At 41.0% G+C, this 20,852-nt stretch overlaps 2 protein-coding genes across 4 annotated transcripts in view; both read right to left on the reverse strand.

Annotated features, from left to right (window-relative positions):
• The window catches only part of fstl1b (follistatin-like 1b), a 587,712-nt gene that overhangs the window by 472,197 nt on the left and 94,663 nt on the right, over positions 1–20,852 (reverse strand). The gene's annotated exons all lie outside the window — the stretch shown is intronic.
• The window catches only part of pou2f1b (POU class 2 homeobox 1b), a 166,851-nt gene that overhangs the window by 115,145 nt on the left and 30,854 nt on the right, over positions 1–20,852 (reverse strand). Inside the window, exon 2 of one of the 3 annotated variants that reach the window (XM_067993030.1) lies at positions 15,791–15,886. The exons of the other annotated variants lie outside the window; for them this stretch is intronic. The gene's annotated coding sequence lies outside the window, so the exon portion shown is untranslated. The remainder of the gene's footprint in view (positions 1–15,790; positions 15,887–20,852) is intronic. 3 annotated transcript variants of the gene reach the window in all.

A 20,852-nucleotide genomic window follows, 5' to 3' on the forward strand; every position in this document is an offset into this window, starting at 1 on the left:
ATTTGATTGCACACAGAAATGGCAATTGTGCATACCAGCATGTTTATATGGTATAGTTAACACGGAGGCACATACACATTTAAATTCCTCGATCAGTTTTAATATGAAATATACCTTCAAGGCCCATTTACTTCAGGACTAATTAGGATTGCTGAGATTACTCTGTCAAGTAGAAAAATCCAGAAAAGGTTATTTAACCAATACTAAGGAATCAATTATTGTGGAAAAGGTTTTTGCTGGCAGGGTATCAATATTCAGCTCAGGAGTGCTCATCTCCCCCTGCCCCTTTCCACATGCCAGAAAACAAGGCTGTAACTAACACTGTATCTACCCTGTAGAACCTGGCAGGAAGCACTACTTCGACATACCTCTGAATTAAAAGACCAAAATAAAAGCAGTTATAAATGTAGATGGCATCATTCTATAGCTAAATACCAAGATCTCTCTTCCTCAAGATAACTGGAATGAGCCAGTAGTGGAACAATTCAGAAAAGACAATCTCAAGTCAACTGCTACCATTTGACAAACTTCAGTATTCACCTCTGTGGAAAGCCTGAACAACGTAACAACACAGAAGTAGCATCTGAAGTATGACATTCTGGATCTGCAGCACATTCCCTCAGACATTCTCCTTCAGAGACCTGAAACACAACCTCCAATTGTTATTTCTTGACTGAAAAGTAAAAACTAAAAGCTATATTATTGTCCTCTTACAGGGTCTGGTGATAAGGATCTCACTCTCAAGTCCAAGGGACAAAATTTGACAATTGACCTGGCACACAATTGACTCAGCCATCGATTGTCAGATCTGGCTGGACCACATTAAAGTCTAGCAGCCTTCACTCTTCTCTGACAAAACCGTTCACTACGCCAACCTCCATTCCCTTTCCAAATTCCTTAAACATATTGTTGTTTTCCAGATACATGCCCATTTTCCCAAAGCTCGCTGTCTGAATTCTTCCAATCAGGTTTCTGCCCTTCCCAAAGCCCCAAATGATATTCTCTGCGACTGTAGTATATTATCCCTCTTCAATCTCTGCAGCCACTGGCACAATCAACCACACCATTCTCCTCCTATGCTTCTCCTTCGTTGTGCAGCTCCATGGGAATGCTCTTGTTTGGTTCCACTCTTGCCTATCTGTTCACAGCCATAGCATCTCCAGCAATGACTTCTCTTCCTACCCCTGGAGTCTTCCAAGGACCTATCTTTGACCCCCCCTCCTTTTCCTCATCTACATGCTGCCCCATGGCAACATCATTCACAGACATGGGATGGGGTCAGTTTTCAGATGCACATTGATGACACCCAGCTCTGGCTCCCTAGCACCTCCCTCTGCCTCACTGTTGTCAGACTGCTTATCGAACATCCAGTCACCGATAACAAACTGTGACTGTGACCATGGTGCATTATCACTCTTTGTCCTTTTTGACCTCTCTGCATTATCCCTCCTCCAGCTAAATATTTGGAAGACTGAAACCACCATCTTTGGCCTCTTGCACAAACTCCAAACCCTTGTCACCTCATCTCTGGCAACTGTCTTTAGGCTAAACCAAACCATTAACAATCTCAGCACCCAATTCAACCTTGAGCTGAAGTTCCAATCCCATATAGCCTTCGTCACAAAGACGACCTACTTCCATCTCGTTAGATAGGTAGTTATGTTATTGGACTAGTAATTCAGAGGCCTGGACTAAGGATCCTGAGAATGCTAGTTCAAATCCCACCGTGGCAGATTGAGAATTTGAATTCAGTTTAAAACGATTCTGGAACTGAAAAGCTGGCATCAATAAAAGCACTCAAAGCCGTCAGATTGTCATAATTATCTTTTAGGAATGAATCCTGCTGTCTTTACTCGGTCTGGCCTATAAGCGACTCCAGTCGCACACCAATAAGGATGACTTAACTGACCTCTGAAGTGACCAAGCAAGCAGTATTTTGAAGAGGTGACTAAAATAGTGGACAAGGGAATGTCAATGGATGTTATTTATATGGACTTCCAGAAGGCAAGCAGTATTTTGAAGAGGTGACTAAAATAGTGGACAAGGGAATGTCAATGGATGTTATTTATATGGACTTCCAGAAGGCATTTGATAAAGTCCCACTTAAGAGACTGTTAGCTAAGATAGAAGCCCATGGAATCAAGGGAAAAGCACGGACTTGGTTAGGAAGTTGGCTGAGCGAAAGGCGACAGAGAGTAGGGATAATGGGTAGGTACTCACATTGGCAGAATGTGTCTAGTGGAGTCCCGCAGGGATCTGTCTTGGGGCCTCAATTATTCACAATATTTATTAACGACTTAGATGAAGGCATAGAAAGTCTCATATCTAGGTTTGCCGATGACACAAAGATTGGTAGCATTGTAAGCAGTGTAGATGAAAACATAAAATTACAAAGCAATATTGATAGATTAAGTGAATGGGCAAAACTGTGGCAAATGGAATTCAATGTAGGCAAATGTGAGGTCATTCACTTTGAATCAAAAAAGGATAGAACAGGGTACTTTTTAAATGGTAAAAAGTTAAAAACAGTGGATGTCCAAAGGGACTTAGAGGTTCAGGTAGATAGATCACTGAAGTGTCATGAACAGATGCAGAAAATGATCAAGAAGGCTAATGGAATGCTGGCCTTTATATCTAGAGGACTAGAGTACAAGGGGGCAGAAGTTATGCTGCAGCTATACAAAACCCTGGTTAGACCGCACCTGGAGTACTGTGAGCAGTTCTGGGCACCGCACCTTCGGAAGGACGTATTGGCCTTGGAGGGAGTGCAGCGTAGGTTTACTAGAATGATACCCGGACTTCAAGGGTTAAGTTACGAGGAGAGATTACACAAATTGGGGTTGTATTCTCTAGAGTTTAGAAGGTTAAGGGGTGATCTGATCGAAGTTTATAAGGTATTAAGGGGAACAGATAGGGTGAATAGAGAGAAACTATTTCTGCTGGTTGGGGATTTTAGGAGTAGGGGGCACAGTCTAAAAATTAGAGCCAGACCTTTCAGGAGCGAGATTAGAAAACATTTCTACACAAAAGGGTGGTAGAAGTTTGGAACTCTCTTCCGCAAACGGCAATTGATGCTAGCTCAATTGCTAAATTTAAATCTGAGATAGATAGCTTTTTGGCAACCAAAGGTATTAAGGGATAAGGCAGGTATATGGAGTTAGATCACAGATCAGCCCAGATCAGCCATGATCTTATCAAATGGCAGAGCAGGCTCGAGGGGCTGAAAGGAATATAGGAACAGGAGTAGGCCAATGTTCCTATCAAACAGAAGGCAGCCCACCATATCAGAGCAACTAGGATTAGGCAATAAATGTCAGCCTTGCCAGCGAAGTTGGTATGCAGGTGCAGCAGGTGATCAAGAAAGCCAACGGAATGTTGGCTTTTATTGCTAGGGGGATAGAATATAAAAACAAGGAGGTATTGCTGCAGTTATATAAGGTATTGGTGAGACCGCACCTGGAATACTGCATACAGTTTTGGTCTCCATACTTAAGAAAAGACATACTTGCTCTCGAGGCAGTACAAAGAAGGTTCACTCGGTTAATCCCGGGGATGAGGGGGCGGACATATGAGGAGAGGTTGAGTAGATTGGGACTCTACTCATTGGAGTTCAGAAGAATGAGAGGCGATCTTATTGAAACATATAAGATTGTGAAGGGTCTTGATCGGGTGGATGCAGTAAGGATGTTCCCAAAGATGGGTGAAACTAGAACTAGGGGGCATAATCTTAGAATAAGGGGCTGCTCTTTCAAAACTGAGATGAGGAGAAACTTCTTCACTCAGAGGGTGGTCGGCCTGTGGAATTTGCTGCCCCAGGAAGCTGTGGAAGCTACATCATTAGATAAATTTAAAACAGAAATAGACAGTTTCCTAGAAGTAAAGGGAATTAGGGGTTATGGGGAGCGGGCAGGAAATTGGACATGAAGCTGAGTTCGGATCGGTCAATGCCCTGTGGGTGGCGGAGAGGGCCCAGGGGCTATGTGGCCGGGTCCTGCTCCGACTTCTTGTGTTCTTTAGATTTGTGGTTGGGATCAGATCAGCCATGATCTTATTGAATGGCGGAGCAGGCTCGAGGGGCCGATTGGCCTACTCCTGCTCCAATTTCTTATGTTCTTATGTTCTTATGTACCCATATCCCAAGAATGATTTTTTTTTTTAAATCACTTGTCTCCATCCCTACTTCAGCCCATCTACCACTGGAACCTTCACCCATGCGATCACAACCTCCAGAGTTGACCATCCCACTGTTCTCCTTGCAGGTCTACCATCCTCAACCCTCTAAATCAAAACCAAGATACTGCGGATGCTGGAAATCTGAAATAAAAACAGAAAATGCTGGAGAAGCTCAGCATCTGTGGAGAAAGAAACAGAGTTAACGTTTCAGGTCGAAGACCTTTCGTCAGAAGTGGAAGATGTTAAAAGAGTTAAAGTTTTTGAGCAAGTAGAGCCAGGGAAGGGGGGGGGGGAATGAAAGGGGAGTGGAGGAAAGAACAAAAGGGAAGGTCTGTGATAGGGTAGAGGGCACAAGTGATTAAGTGACAAAAGAGATGATGGTGCAAGGCAAGGAAGGTGGTAATGGGACAGGTTAAGAAACAAAAGATTGATCAGGAGTAGCTGTAAATGGCAGCAGCAGAACCATTACCAGTACTAGCTGACCGAAAAAATGGGAGCAGTGGTTATGATCTGAAGTTATTGAAATCAATGTCGAGTCCGGAAGGTTGTAATGTGCCTAAACGAAAGATGAGGTGCTGTTCCTCGAACTTACATTGAGCTTCACTGGAAGGCCGAGGACAGAGAGGTCAGAGTAGGAGTGGTATGGGGAATTAAAATGGCAAGCAACCGACAGGTCAGGGTCATGCTTGCGGACGGAGCAGAGGTGTTCAGACTGGGTGATCGCTTTGCTGAAACACTTTCTTTACCTCAGCATCCATTTTTTCTCACACCTCTGAAGTGCTTTGGGATACTTTTCATTGTTAAAAGCACTATATAGTTGCAAGTTGCTGTTATTACCTCCTGCTCTAAACTAGACTTGTAACAATATATGAGCAGGGCCATTAAGTGATCAGAACCTGCAGTAATCCCCCGCCCCTTAATTGATTCCATCTCCCAGTTAGTTAATTAGTATTTTTGCAGCTATACCTATACCAGTATCATAAACCTATACCAGTAATCAGTAATCGTCATCCACAGTGGACAATTGACTCGGATACATACAGCACCACAGTTTCCAGCTGTAATTAGACCATCAGAAATAAGACAAATTCTTAGAAACTTGACCCCTTAATTCTTTAAGGGTAAAACTGCACTGTGGGATATTAACGTATGAACACAGTCTGAAATTCTTCCGTTTGCTATTTGAGCAGCAACATTGACCTGCATAAGTCAGTTAATGCCGTAATAGTCAAGAGACAAATTTCAGATGAATGTGTGCAGCATTCATATGCTAAGCATGCCACAGTACAATTTCAGGATCTAAGAGTTTTCATACCACATTTGTGAAGCTCCTATGACATTGCACATGGGGAGTCAAAACCAGGTATAGTCTTCAGGATAGGGGCCAGGGATAATTAGACATGGGTGTACAAATGCAAGTCTATCCCTATTTTAAAGTAATACATTCAATAATAACTTTTATATTCCCAATAAATTCATGTTAATATTTATAATAGAAACTGCTTATGTAAACTTGTCACACTGTAATTACATCCTCCCAACAGTAGTGGCACTGCACGCCTGCACGGGGGGGGGGGGGGGGGGGCGGAGGAGGGTGGAGAAAGGAGGAGGGAGGTATAATTGTAGTCTGACAAGTTTACATATACAGTTTCCATTATAAATGTGGACATAGGAATTTAAAATGGAAAAAGTTGACAGGAAGTGCATATACGCATGATACCTAGGTTGACTGGATCCAGGAATAACACAGATGTGAAAAAGCCATTTAATCTTCCAATATTTCGACCCAGCTTTTCTGTTAAGAAGTACCTCATCCTTAATATTTTGACATCTTTCCTGATCTGAAATCTGTTTTTCTCCAATACCTTTTAATAGAAGAAACTAGGGGAAAAATCTCTTCTGCCCCAATACATTGTTTGCTCAACAGATATTTTTAAAAAATTTTAAGACTCTCAAACCCATTTTATGTCTTTTTAAAAAAATGTTTGATCTATCTATATCTTTCTATGGATAAAAATAATGTAATTTAACAATATTTACTCTGTGTCTGTGCCATACGCTTGATAACAGATTAAAACAGTGCAAACAATTACTGAAATATCCTCAACTAAATCTCAGAGTTTACGGTTGCTTGTACATATGCAGCAAGGATAAATGCTTCCAGACAGCATGGAAGAAAATGGGTATATTTGGCATCTCTGATGCCCTAATGGGAAGAGAACACCTGGAGCAGAAAACATTTTCTATTGCTGAAGTAAAAACAGGACTACTTTGTACCATAACACACAAATAACTATGATTATCGTAATTTAAAAAAAGTATCGGGTGAGCAAAACAGCAATTTTTCCAAACTTGTTTTTGTTCTTTAAACAAAACAGGTGGAGCCCCATTTAACAATCTATACAAAGCCACCAAGTTGCCATAATTATATAGCCAGATGTCTTTGCTAAGGAGGTCATACTCACATTTGATTTGATACAGAACATGACCGCAAAGCAAGCAACACCAATTATGGCATCTCGTTAACGTAAGAAACTAATCAAAAATTCCCCTTCTGCCCCCAACAGACCTCAAAACTATGTGGACATTGTTCTCATGCCTCTGATCTTCAGTTTCCTGTTAGCACGAAAAGCGCTCAGAAATGATGGCTGGTTAACATTCATCAGAATAAAAGTAACTTTTTTCTTAACTGAATCATGAAATAGCTATGCAATTATTCATTCTGGCAAGTTAAAATTCTCGCTGGAATTGCCAAACATCATAATTCAGTTTTAAAAAGATTACACATAACTAAATTTTATTGTTGATTTGTACATTAGCAGCCACAGATAAAAGTGCATTCAGCAGCATAAAGCATCATTTCCTCACACTAAGTGAATATTGTAGACACGTAAATGTCTAGCATAATTTTGCACTAGAACTTTGTAGGAAAGTTGAAAGGAAAAACAGTACCACAAGACAAATTCAGAGGTTATTTCCTTCCTGGGATGAAAAGCAAAAAAGCAGGATTTAAAAGGCATCACGGCCTTTTAGAACATCTGAAAGTTAATTACATCCAACATAATCCACTGCTCTGAAGCATGTGTAAATATAATGCAGCTTACAATATACTGCTAGAGTTTATAAACTGGAAGCAAAGTGGAGAGAGGGTTTATTTAAAGTACATTTCCTTATTTTGTACTCTGCTACCCTCGTGGCTGCTGTCAGTAACAATTAGACCAGCTCAAAATGAATACAGCTTTGGAGAATCACTATTTTATATCCTTTTTCCCCCAAAATGTTGCACATTAAGTTCTTTAAGAGCTAGGCATACAATCTTCCCCCTTGTGGTATAGGTTTCAGAGTTTGGAAGCCAAACTCTAAGGGCTCCAAATATCTATGAAGTCATCAGATTTCTGTCCATCTCATCAGACTTCAATAGTTGTGGACTTACTAGCCAGTTATTTCTGGTGCTCCTTTTATTCTTATAATGATGATGTTTTCTACAATAAAGCAGTTTTATCGTGGAAATGTGAACCTGCCAGTTAGGACAACGGATGCTGGGAACAGGGCCCCAGTAGCGAAGTTTGAAAATCATCTGAGTTCTGGAAATTTAGGGGATTTACTTTGTTGCATTTTTACCCTCCCCCCAAAAGTTAACCTATTAAGTGTGCGTTAACAACTCAAGCACACTTAACATAAGAGTTCTTTATTCAGTCAGTGGAGAGTTTAAAATGTTCGACAACAAAAGATTTTAAATGGTTTCATACAAAATGAAGTTATATGCAAGGTAAATCTATTAACCTATTCATATTATTTGAAGCCTTGCATATGGTCACATTTCCTGTTGTCACAAATTTTTGTGGCGCTTTTAAAAATCGTTATTTATAATTGAAACTGCCTACACAGACATTTATAAATGAGAATTTCTGATGTAAATACTTACCAGTCATGCTCCAGTTGCAGGCCGCCCTCATCAGCTTGGTCACTGCCTTCACCACTCACCTCCCAGCACCCATGATGCTCTACTGTCCGGCCAGGGGATGCTGCCCATTTGCCAACACAGCCTTCCCAATTCGCGCACACTCAGGGCATTTCCTGGATCTTCTCCTGGCCTCCTGCGCTATCTGTGCTCATCTCCCAGCTTGCAGGCCACCCTCATGCCTCATTTTATCTTTGCTGGTAAACTGGCACTTTAGTTCAGAAAGTAAAATCAGCCCTTATAATAAAAAAAACATGCTCCCAGCAATTCCCTTCAATCCCACCATTGTTTGTTTCTCTTGCTTTCTCCCCCCCCCCCCCACACCAACTACCTTCCCAGTCCAACTCTTAAACTCCCCCTTCCCCCCAAAAAAATCCCTGCACAACTATTATGGCCATTTCCTTTTTCTGCAATTTCTTTTAACCTGATGTTCTCCTCCCATCCCCCATCACCCCCCCCCCAACCATTTCCAGTCCTACTTTTATTAAATCCGTTTCAGTGTTGTTTGTAAAAAAATATTTATACATAAAACCCTCCTCATTATTTACTTCTTCTTTCCCACTACTTTTATGCTCCCAAATAAGTTCCTCGTTATCTCTTTGCTCCTGAATACCTGTTCCTTAATGTATTTTTCCCCCTGAAGCCTGTTCCCCCATTTCTTCCCTCCGAAAGATCTTTCTCCCTATCTTTGTTCCTGGACACCCATTCCCCAAATGTTGTGTCTCCCAGCGTTTTTCCCAGTGTCTCCAAATGTATGTGGATGAAGCAGCCAGTCAAATGCACAAGCATCATCACTATTTAAAGGTACGAATGTTGTTAAATTTAGCACATTATTGTAACATAGAGATTTTATAAACAGTAATCACCATCTAAAATAATATTTTTGGAATATTAAAATTTATTTTAGCTTCTAACAGCTTACATATTTTCAATCAGATGTCATAAAGAGAGTACATAAGAGATTACAGAAATGTATATTGCGCAATCTAGGTGACAATCAATAAATCCATGATTTAAGGAACCAGCAAGGATTTGCCCTAGTGACGGTTTTTTTTGTAAATATGTACAATGAAACCACTAAAACATTCAAAAGTTTTTGCTAATGCCTATTACAAATATAGCTGGAAGTTAATTAATATATCAGCTTGTCAATCCATTTTAATACTTCAATCAGTAGCTATATAAACCTTAGATTTTTTTTTACAATGGCTTATTAGTGACTACACAACAGCTGCTTCTAAAATATTTTTCTGCTCCTCCTCTAGAATTATCAAAATACTGACTAGATAAACTCTAGTAATTGGCTAATCAAATCAGGTAACAGTTCATACTTGAGTCAGGTACTTTATTCAATGAGTCAAAACAAAGTACTTGGATAAAGTAGAATACTATGCTTGGATCGGTGACGCTTAGACTGGAGGCAACTTTAATAATTTTGAATCAAATATATTGAATTCATTAAAATATCCTCAAGACAAACAACTACTGAACAGCCCCATTTAGGCACATATCTGGACTTTTTGGAAACTATGCCATCATGTTGAATATTTGACTATTCTGCAACAAACCTAATTAGATTATCTACTTGGGAGTTTGAATTGAATCTCCTACCTGTAAATCAGACATAATGCAAAAAAAATCCGACTATTTTACACCCATCTTCCCAACCAGAGTTGAAATTGTTACTTGCTATATATTTTTCAGAGATTGGGGCAGTGGCACAATTAACACTCAAACTTGGGACCCAAACTATCACTAACTAATGGCTGAGTACAGAAATATGCTGCAGCATCCAGCTTCTAAAACATTATACAGATGGCTGCCTTGACTGGGTGGTTTTTTAAGTTTTCAATGAAAACTAACGTTATTTCCTTTTTTAAAAATTCTAATTACTAGAAAGGGGCTTATTATACAAATGTTCAAGGATAAGGACATTGCCAGGAAAAAAATGCCACTTAAGTTATAAGGCTGACAAACTGCAACAAAAAAAATCACTAGCATATTGCTCATTACAGTAGCTAACATTAATTCAAATCCAATCACTAATATGATGAACATGGACCACTCAACCCATCAAGCCAGCTCCACCAAAGGTCTGTGCAGTTGTAGATTGATCCAGCCAATTTGATTGCATGCTGATCAATAGCTAATCACCCCTAAAGTGGTCACCTATAACTTCCAAATCAGTCAACTATAAGGTTCTACCTTGTATTGAACAGAATTGAATATAGAAACTGTAATATAGAAATGTAAAATGATACTTTTATGTACAGGTAGTAAGAGGAGGGATGGGGCCGATTAGGGACCAAAAAGGAGATCTACTCACGGAGGCAGAGGGCATGACCGAGGTACTAAATGAGTATTTTGCATCAGTCTTTACCAAGGAAGAAGATGCTGCCAGAGTCTCAGTAAAGGAAGATGTAGTTGAGATACTGGATAGGTTAAAAATTGATAAAGGAGGTACTAGAAAGGCTAGCTGTACTTAAGGTAAATAAGTCACCCGGTCCGGATGGGATGCATCCTAGGTTGCTGAGGGAAGTAAGGGTGGAAATTGCGGAGGCACTGGCCTTAGATACGGGGGCGATGCTAGAGGACTGGAGAATTGCAAATGTTACACCCTTGTTCAAGAAAGGGTGTAAGGATAAACCCAGCAACTATAGGCCAGTCAGTTTAACCTCTGTGGTGGGGAAACTTATAGAAACGATAATCCGGGACAAAATTAGCAATCACTTAGGCAAGTGTGGACTGATTTGTTAACTCACGTTTAACTAACTTGATTGAGTTTTTTGATGAGGTAACAGAGAGAGTAGGTGAGGGCAATGCAGTTGATGTGATGTATATGGACTTTCAAAAGGCGTTTGATAAAGTGCCGTAAAATAGGCTGGTTATCAAGATTGAAGCCCATGGAATAAAAGGGGCAGTAGCAGCATGGATACAGAATTAGCTAAGTAACAGGAAACAGAGTAGTGGTGAACGGTTGTTTATCGGACTGGAGGAAGATACATACTGGTGTTCTCCAGGGGGCGGTACTGGGATCACTGCTTTTCTCGATATATATCAATGACTTGGACTTTGGTGTACAGGGCACAATTTTGCAGATGACACAAAAATTGGAAGTGTAGTGAACAGTGAGGAGGATAGTGATAGACTTCAAGAGGATATAGATAGGCTGGTGGCATGGGCGGACAGGAGGCAGATGAAATTTAACTCAGAAAAATGTGAGATGATACATTTTGGTAGGAAGAATGAGGAGAGACAATATAAACTAGAGGGCACAATTCTAAAAGGGGTACAGGAACAGAGAGATCTGGGGGTATATGTACACAAATCGTTGAAGGTGGCAGAGCAGGTTGAGAAAGTGGTTAAAAAAGCATACGGGATCCTGGGCTTTATGAAGAGGCCTGGAGTACAAAAGCAAGGAAGTCATGACGAACCTTTATAAACCACTGGTTTGGCCACAACTGGAGTATTGTGTCCAGTTCTGGGCACCGCACTTTAGGAAAGATGTGAAGACCTTAGAGAGAGTGCAGAAGGGATGAAGGACTTTAGTTACATGGATAGATTGGAGAAGCTGGGGTTGTTCTCCTTGGATCGGAGAAGGTTGCCAGGAGATTTGATAGAGGTATTCAAAATCATGAAGGGTCTGGACAGAGCAGATAGAAAGAAACTGTTCCCATTGGCAGAAGGGTCAAGATCCAGAGGACATAGATTTAAAGTGATTGGCAAAAGAACCAAAAAGGTGATATGAGGAAAAATCTTTTTTACACTGAGTGGTTGGGATCTGGAATGCACTGCCTGAGGGGGTGGTGGAGGCAGATTCACTCATGGCTTTCAAAATGGAACTGGATAAGTACTTGAAAGGAAAAGATTTGCAGGGCTACATGAATAGGGCGGGATGCGGGACTAGCTGGATTGCTCTTCCACAGAGCCAGCACGGACTCGATGGGCTGAATGGCCTCCTTCCGTGCTGTAACCGTTCTATGATTCTGTCATCTACAAAGATTGGAGTATTAGTTTTCCCATTTTTAATTCAGTTGACAATATTACTCGAATACATATGCACAGATATAAACGGTAACACGGATTCTTAAAATCAGAAACATTTGCAAAAAGCTCTAATTTTCCAGTAGAAGCTACAATGTCAAGTGGAGGATCCACAGAACTCTTAAGCTTGGAAAATTTACTGGTGTGGCAGCACAAGATAACTGGATGCTACAGCAGACAATGACTATAATGGTTATATGACAAAAGGTTAAATATATAATTTAAGTCCCCGCCCCAATCATTTTCAGTTTTATTCCAGAATACTAAACAATGGACGCCTGATCAATTGCATATTAAGTGAAAATGGAGTTGCATTCGAATGTGACAATATTTTAATCGAATGCACATCAGTAGCCTGCTTTGTATCACTTTGAAACTTTAATTAGTTAAACTTGGGAAGAAAAAAATAAAAATTTGTATGACTGCAGAGGTCACATTCAAAACATCAGGCTATCTACTTTAACAAAGGAATGAAGTTACGTTACATAATAATTCTCAACTCAGCATTAACAGCCCAATGGCATGTGGAATCTTTAATACCACCATTAATCTATTTTGTGGTGGCTGGGGCAGGGGGTGGGGGGGGGCTAGAAATCTATTTTTAGTAGAATAATAGCTCTTCTGAGGTAATAGGAGCACTATTTAAACACAAGGGCTGCAGGAACTGCAGTTCTCTTGTAGTGTAATGCCATTTCCTGAGCAGGACTACTGCACAACGATGAAAATGCACCAGATGGGACTGCTTGAGTTAACAGAGCTTTTTCTCATTTTAAAAAAATGTGTATGTCCTTTCTTCAGTTGCCCATTTTCCACAGCATTGACTAGGGAGGTGTAATCAAATAATGACGTCCTTGTTCAAATTTTTTCTCAACTAACCTTCAAAAATGCAGTGTCAGATTTTGTTCCTTTTCCCCATTCTGTGCAAATGGTAGAGTAACAACCATGTTTTTAATGAAATGGGAAATATTAGCAAATCAGCACTCTGAACTTGGGCCACAGCCTTTTCAATGGTCACTAAATGTATCAGCAGTGGAAGGTGTACATTTAGACTCCTCGATAAACTGCAGCTCAAAAAATAATGTTTGGATAAGGACTAGTCCACAGATAATCAAGATTTTGTTTTATTTTGGGGAATTAGTGGTTTACTAACTAATTCCTCAGCAAAATTTTCAGCCTACAATTTTGGAACAGTTTCCTAGTTAACACCACTTATTAAGATATGTTTCATGTCAAACAGGATGTAGCTGGAGGCACCTGCTGGTGCCAGGGGGTAAGCAAAGTTATTTCGCACAGCCTAATGCCTACTCCAACCACCTTGCAACAGCAAATGATTCATTCTACATTTGAACTTTTACGTAAACAAATTCAACAGCAGAAGTGGTGCATGAATATTCACAGCCAGTACTTTGTATAGATTTTTGTAATCATAAAGAACGTTGAGGTGCAGCAGCTTTTATGCTCCCTAGAAAAAGAGCATGGCTTCAGTTCAAGAAATTCTTGTGCAGGTCCAGTATGATTTTGTATGTGACAGAGAATTGACAAAAAGGGCTGTCTCTCTCAAGATGTTGTAAAGCAGGGCTATCCAAACTGCAACCCATGGGTCACATGGCCCTCGGGACCTAGCAGTCTAGCCCTTGAACCTCAAGCAACTCAACCCTATTTACACTTCCATTTCTTATTTGCTGATTGATCTGGTTTGAATTTTGAGGGTTGGAGGTTTGGAAAACGTTGTTTTTGGTGCTGTTGCCTCACTGATGGTATTCAGATTTAGTATTTATCTAAAATTTGTTAGTATGAACTACTTGAGATGTATGAAAATTAAGGGGAACATGAATTTAAAATTTGTATGTGGCCCAAGGCTCCATGATATATAATCCAGTCAATACAACAGGACTCAAAGTCTGCAAGGAACTCGCTTGTATTATAAGTCGCCTCAACTCAAAATATTACTGCTCATAAAACCAAAATTTTGATAAATGGCTCAGCTGACAGAACACCTAACAAACAAGTACTTAATTTGGTCCAGATTATATTTGGGGATTTACAAGATTAAAAAAATGTATTTATTACATTTTGTTGCATTTCCGTTTACATCGCAATTACCTAGTTTCAGAATCTGCAGCCAATTCATTTTAGATGCTCATTGAAAAAGGCTTATTCTGCCTTACAAGAACACTGATTTAAAAAATTCACTGACAGGTTGTATTTATATTTAGTAACTTTTTAATATAGGTGTCTGAAAACATACAGCCAAGGAGGAAATGAAACAAACCTTCCCAACTGATATATAAACACACATTAAGAGTTTTATGAATCACAAGAAATAGAACTAAAAATTGTCAACTACAAGTTTCACCCCCACACATTTTTAAAACGCAGTGTCTCCATAAGCCAATTATCATTCCGACAGGGCAGAAAGCCAACCTGCGCTAAAGGCCTCTTCCAATGCCACTTAGTGAGCAATCAGGAGTGGTGTAAAAACAGCCTGGATTAATTCCATCAATTTTCTTTCGAAAAGCATAGCTGTAACGCCCCACTGGTGCCTCAACTAAGATCAGCTAATGCAGTGGTAACAAAAGTGGATTTTTGTCTGTTGAATTTTTAACCTCTATCATTACTGGAAACAGCATGTGGGAGGTTAAGAACAGGCCACATAGAATCATACCCAGCTATTTTCTGCAAGTTGGAGGCAATCTATATTACAGTCTAACATGCAAACGGGGTTATTTCATATGCATGGTTACAATGAAGCACTTCGTAATATCTTGCTGCTTAGGTGCCATTCTATTTAATTTGCTCAGCTTGATATTTCAGTTTTTTAAAAAATTCAGGCCAAGAGACATTCCCATAGTTCATTGGAAGTGGCAACTGTATTTGAGGTGTCAAACATTCCAAATAATTGATAACCTGTGAATGGCTGTTGATCTAATCTAATTATGAGATGAAGGGGTCTATTTCATTTTGTTTCAGTATAACTCCAAAGAGGTTTCAACTGTATTTCTATGGGAGGCTTATTTACCTGGGAATGAATCACTTCAGCTTTCCAATCAGCAGAAGAGTTGTGTGTGTAAGACAGTGCCAGCCATCAGAGAAGCTAAACTAGTTTTCAAACTGCAGCATATTCCATAGTATAAGAGGTGAGTTTCTGTTTTGAAGTCTAAGTACAGAGATAAAGTGAGTAGTGTCTTTATTATTTTATGCAAAGAATAGAAGTGTATGATCACTGTTTTATACTGTAATTCATTTACTTGTTTTATTTAAATAAAACTGTCTGTTGATTTAGAGCCCGAGTCTCAAGAGAGGAGAATCAGAGCAGCCGGTGTACAGAGTAAGGATTCCCTGTTGCAATCCCGGGTTTTGCTATTGCTCACCTAGATATTGGTAGATTAAGCCATGCTCTGGATCGTAGTGGATGTGAAGTCCAGTTTGCACGTGTGGGCATTAATCCAAGAAAATATTTAATGCAAAACCTCCAAAACATGACCGCAGCTTAGACTTTGAATCAAACCTGGGGTCTTCCTCTTCTGTGCAGCAGAGTATCACAACATAAAGTGCATTTACCTTCTTGGCCATCAGAGTGCCTTTTTTAAAAAGAGAAATCGATAATCTTACCTAAAATCCCTTCAGAAGTGCATACTGATTATTGTGTTCATACACTTCAAGCCAAACTGTTTCTGGAACTTTCATCAAGTTTTCCTGTCAGCACACCTAAAAGTTTTAAATACACTGTTCAATACACACATTCTTCAAAATTAGCTTTTTAAAAAGTGGAGCTGAGTACCACACCTGCTTTGAAAACGAATGCCTTCTTGATCAAAACATTTCTTGTAAAGAATTCAGAACTGCAGATTTTCCAAAACATTTAAAACATATACTGTTTGGAACTTGTCCTTGTATGCAGACCTTTACTAATAAAATAACTAGTGTTCATATTTAACCAGTAAAAAAATGGCTACACCTCTCACCATCATTAAACTTTATGATGAGAGAACACTTGTTTAGATCATAAACTAGAAATTGGCTTCATATCACTATTCCATGAAGTGTAAGACAGGAAAGACCAATAGTTGATTTAGTTAAGCTACATCTTTAAAAACTTCAGACAATATGTACAAAAATATCATTGAAGGATACGTATTAGAAGCCCAAAGATATTTTTCTCCTTGTAGCCTTTAATATAAGTCAGTGTGAAAATTTATTCAAAATGTTTATCTTGATGCAAATGCACAATAAAATATCAAATTGATTATATACGATACTTTAAATCAAAACTGCTCTTTAGTAACAAGATCAATATAAATAATTCTTCTGTAACTACTAAAATTTGGTTAACTACAAATCAGACGATTTTCTCCGTCTTCAAAAGCTGTCCCCGATTTTAATCCTGCCCGCCCTATGGGAACAGGGTGGGCAGGTGGTTAAAATAGCAGTAGAGTATTAGCACTATGTTCCTGACACACTCGAGCCCGCCGTCATTTTAAGTGCGCACTTTTCAGAGGCAGCCGAGGCACCCACCACAGGCAGACAGGAGCCTCATGAATTTATTAAAAATCAGGGTCATATAACGCAATTAGGATCCTGACCATTTTAACTAAAAATCGCGGCAGTCCAGCCCAGTGCCGAACCCACCAGTAAAACCTGGCAGGATTGGTCTCTGAGCACTAATAAAGCAATAATTAAAAGGGACAACTAATTGGATTGCAGGATCTTTGTGCTATTTGGATTGCCAGGTGTGTTTCCAGTTTCCAGATCGTTTCTTCCTCACATTTTTTTGCCTTTTCATCCACAGGAAGGTTTATCTGCTTATAATGGGTACTATTGTTGGTAGTTTCATTTGGATAGAGGAACACTTGGAGGAAGAGAAGCAGAAGCAGCAACCGGCACCAGAAGGGCCAATCAGAAGATAGCAGGTGGGGGGGGTGCTCGTAGGAGGCCACACAGTACACGAGGTGACCTCAATGGACAACACGAGAGAGCTCAGGGATTTTCAGCAGTGGCTGGCTTCCCTCGCATCCAGAGCGTCACTGACTGCACATAATGCAATCAGGGCACCAGAACACCAGCCAGCTGCCACTCCATTAATGGGCTGCCACTCCATTAATGCCCAGGTAGTGTCCGATCACAGAAACAGGGTCATGCAAATTATGGAAGGTACCCAGGCAGCTGTCATGACTCACTTATCCTGCGACAGTCTACCATTCCCTCAATATTCAACCCTCCCAGCAACGTGGTAGGATAGCTGCTGGAGAACAAGGAATGACCCCTACAGACGTGGCTCATGATACTCCTCTGCAAACCCCCCACACCTGAGCAAAAACAGTATTATCAAAGCCAGGGGATCACCAGGATCATTACTGAGCACACCACAGGGATGCAGAGGCAAAAGTTCAGGTGTTTCGGGGCTCCCTACAACATGCCCCACAAAGACTTTCTTGCATCATAGTGCCGTGCTGCATACTGCACAATCTTGCGCGAATCGCAGTTTCCGATCGCAGGCCCTGCAATGTGTGCATGTGTGCAGCTAAATATCGAGTGCGCTATTCACAATGCACATTCTTGCCATACAGTGGCCTGCATTTGGAGGAGGCACAGCAGCAATCCTCATCGGACGAAGATGACCACGTAATAAACTTTTTAGCAAAATTAAAGCCCATGGGATTAAAGAGACAGTGGCAGCGTGGATACAAAATTGGCTAGGGGACAGAAAGCAGAGAGTAGTGGTGAATGTTTGTTTTTCAGTTTGGAAGGAAGTATACAGTGGTGTTCCCCAGGGGTCAGTTTTAGGACCACTGCTCTTTTTGATATATATTAATGACCTGGACTTGGGTACAGAGGTTATAATTTCAAAGTTTGCAGATGACACGAAACTCAGAAATTTAGTAAACAATGTGGAGGATAGTAACAGACTTCAGGGAGGACATGGACAGGCTGGTGAAATGGGTAGATATGAGGCAGATGAAATTTAACACAGAAGTGTGAAGTGATGCATTTTGGTAAGAAGAATGAGGAGAGGCAATATAAACTAAATGGTACAATTTTAAAGGGGGTGCAGGAACAGAAAAACCTGGGGGTGCACATACAGCAAATCTTTGAAGGTGGCAGGACAAGTTGAGAACATAAGAAACAGGAGCAGGAGTAGGCCACATGGCGCCTCGAGCCTGCTCTGCCATTCAATCAGATCATGGCTGATCTTCGACTTCAACTCCACTTTCCTGCCCGATCCCCTTAACAGAAGACTGTTAAAAAAGCATGAGATCCTGGGCTTTATTAATAGAGGCATAGAATACAAAAGCAAGGAAGTTATGCTAAACTTTTATAAAACACTGGTTAGGCCTCAGCTGGAGGATTGTGTTCAATTCTGGGCACCACATTTTAGGAAGGATATCACAGCCTTAGAGAAGATGCAGATGAGATTTACTAGAATAGTACCAAGGATGAGGGACTTCAGTTATGTGGAGAGACTGGAGAAGCTGGAGTTGTTCTCCTTAATGCAGAAGGTTAAGGGAAGATTTGATAGAGGTATTCAAACTCATGAATGGTTTTGACAGAGTAAATAAGGAGAAACTGTTTCCAGTGGCAGGAGAGTCAGTAACCAGAGGACACAGATTTAAGGTGATCAGCAAAAGAGCCAGGGGTGACATGAGAAAACAATTTTTTTTTATGCAATGAGTTATAATCAGCTGGAATGCACTGCCTGAAAGGCTGGTGGAAGCAGATTCAATAGTAACTTCTGAAAAGGAATTGGACAAATATTTGAAGGGGAAAGAGCAGGGGAATGGGATTAATTGGATAGCTCTTTCAAAGAGCCCGCACAGGCACGATGGGCCAAATGGCCTCCTCCTGTGCTGTACCTACTATGATACTATGACCAGTGAGTAGGCATGGAAGCAGTATAAAGGAGGGCCACCTTAACATCTTGCAGCAAGAGATGTGAGGGATCAGCTAATTGCTCAACGATTCCTCTGACCTGCTCAATCCCCTGCTCTCAAAACTTACACAGAGCCCCTCTGCTTAACAGTCCCTGTTACATACTTCCCCATTCCCTTCATCCTGCATTGAAGAACATTCAAACCATTTAGACAACTTCTATATTAATGACATAGACAATGCAGAATGAGAAGCTGCTATTAAATCACACTGCAGACCAAAGTGCTAAATTTGATAAAGGTGAATTTAATTCCCAACACAATAATTGCCTTCCATTCATTTCTCACCTAAGTGTCAACCCATAGTGCCTGTCTTGTAAGAAGGTTCACTAACTCAGTTACTCCTATGAGCACCGCCCCCTCCAGACCCCCAGTGGCCTCAGTCAGCTGGTGGAAGGCTGCTGCTACCCATGTTGGGACACTCGAGATACTTGTGACGCAGCTGACTTCTGGATGCTCGAGCCTGCGAAGGCCCGGTTGCAGACTGCTTGCGTGAGGGCAATAATGTTAAGTACTCCTCCACCCAGCTTGGTCCTCTCCCTGGCATTATGTGCTATGTTCTCCTACAGAAAGAGATTGTGAGTTAGTGATTGGGTGTTGAAAAGGTAAGTGGAGTTGAGAGGCTTGTGCATATAGTGCATGTGCTGAGAGCTGGAGAAGCAGCAAGATGGAATGAGAATGGGGTGATGATGAATGTAAAGCCAAGAGTGTGGGTTGTGAAGTGAGGAAGGAGTACTGGGAGGAGTTTGTGGTTGTGCAAGTGGTAATATGTGAGAAGAAAATGGTGTTTATGGTGTGAAAAGAGCAAAGGAAGAGTTGAATGTTCTTGGAATGAAAAAGAGAGGTATTACAGAGTGCCTGTGTGATTGTCTGCTAAAGGATATGATGGAGGGGAGGGAATTGCTGAAAGTGGTGGAGGAGGAAGTGCTGTGTTGTCAAGTGCTGTTGACACCTGGGGAGGGGGAAGAGCTGCGCTCTCCCCTGCTGCTCGTGAGGTCGTTTAACCTCTTTCTACATTGGGTGTGATGTTACTGGCACCGAGCTTGTCAGCCATTTCTGTCCAGACTTACTGAATAGTGGCTTTGGAGATGCTTCTGCAGTTGCTGGGGAACAGTCCCAACCTCCTTCCCCCGTCTTCATCAGGCAAGCCATCAGTTGTATCAAACAACTATAGGAAAAATAAAACCGGACAGACCACTCGGCTGTGGCCTAGCCATCAAATTAGGACACAACAAAAGCACACCCAGCAGGACTAACCGGCAGGACAGGCCCACAAGAGGTGGGGGCACAGCGGTATACAATCAGGTGGGAGCAGCCCTGGCGTCCTCAACATCGACTCCAGACTCCGTGAAATTTCTTGGCTTCAGGACAAACATGGGCAAAGAAACCTCCTGCTGATTACCACCTACCGCCCTCCCTTAGCTGATAAATCAGTACTTCTCCATGTTGAATACCACTTGGAGGAAGCACTCTGGGTGGGGGACTTCAATGTCCATCACCAAGAGCAGTCAATAGTACTGACCGAGTCTGAAGGACATAGCTGCCAGACTGGGCTTGGGCTGGTGGTGAGAGAACCAACACAAGTGAATAACCTACTTCACCTCATCCTCACCAATCTACCTGTTGCAGATGAGTCTGTCCATGACAGTATTGGTTAGGAGTGACCACTGCACGGTACTCGATGACCAAGTCCCATCTTCACACTGAAGATACCCTCTATCATGTGGTATGGCACTAAAACCGTGTTA

This window comes from Heptranchias perlo, chromosome 11 (assembly GCF_035084215.1).
Source record: "Heptranchias perlo isolate sHepPer1 chromosome 11, sHepPer1.hap1, whole genome shotgun sequence".
NCBI classification, from domain to species: Eukaryota; Metazoa; Chordata; class Chondrichthyes; order Hexanchiformes; family Hexanchidae; genus Heptranchias; species Heptranchias perlo.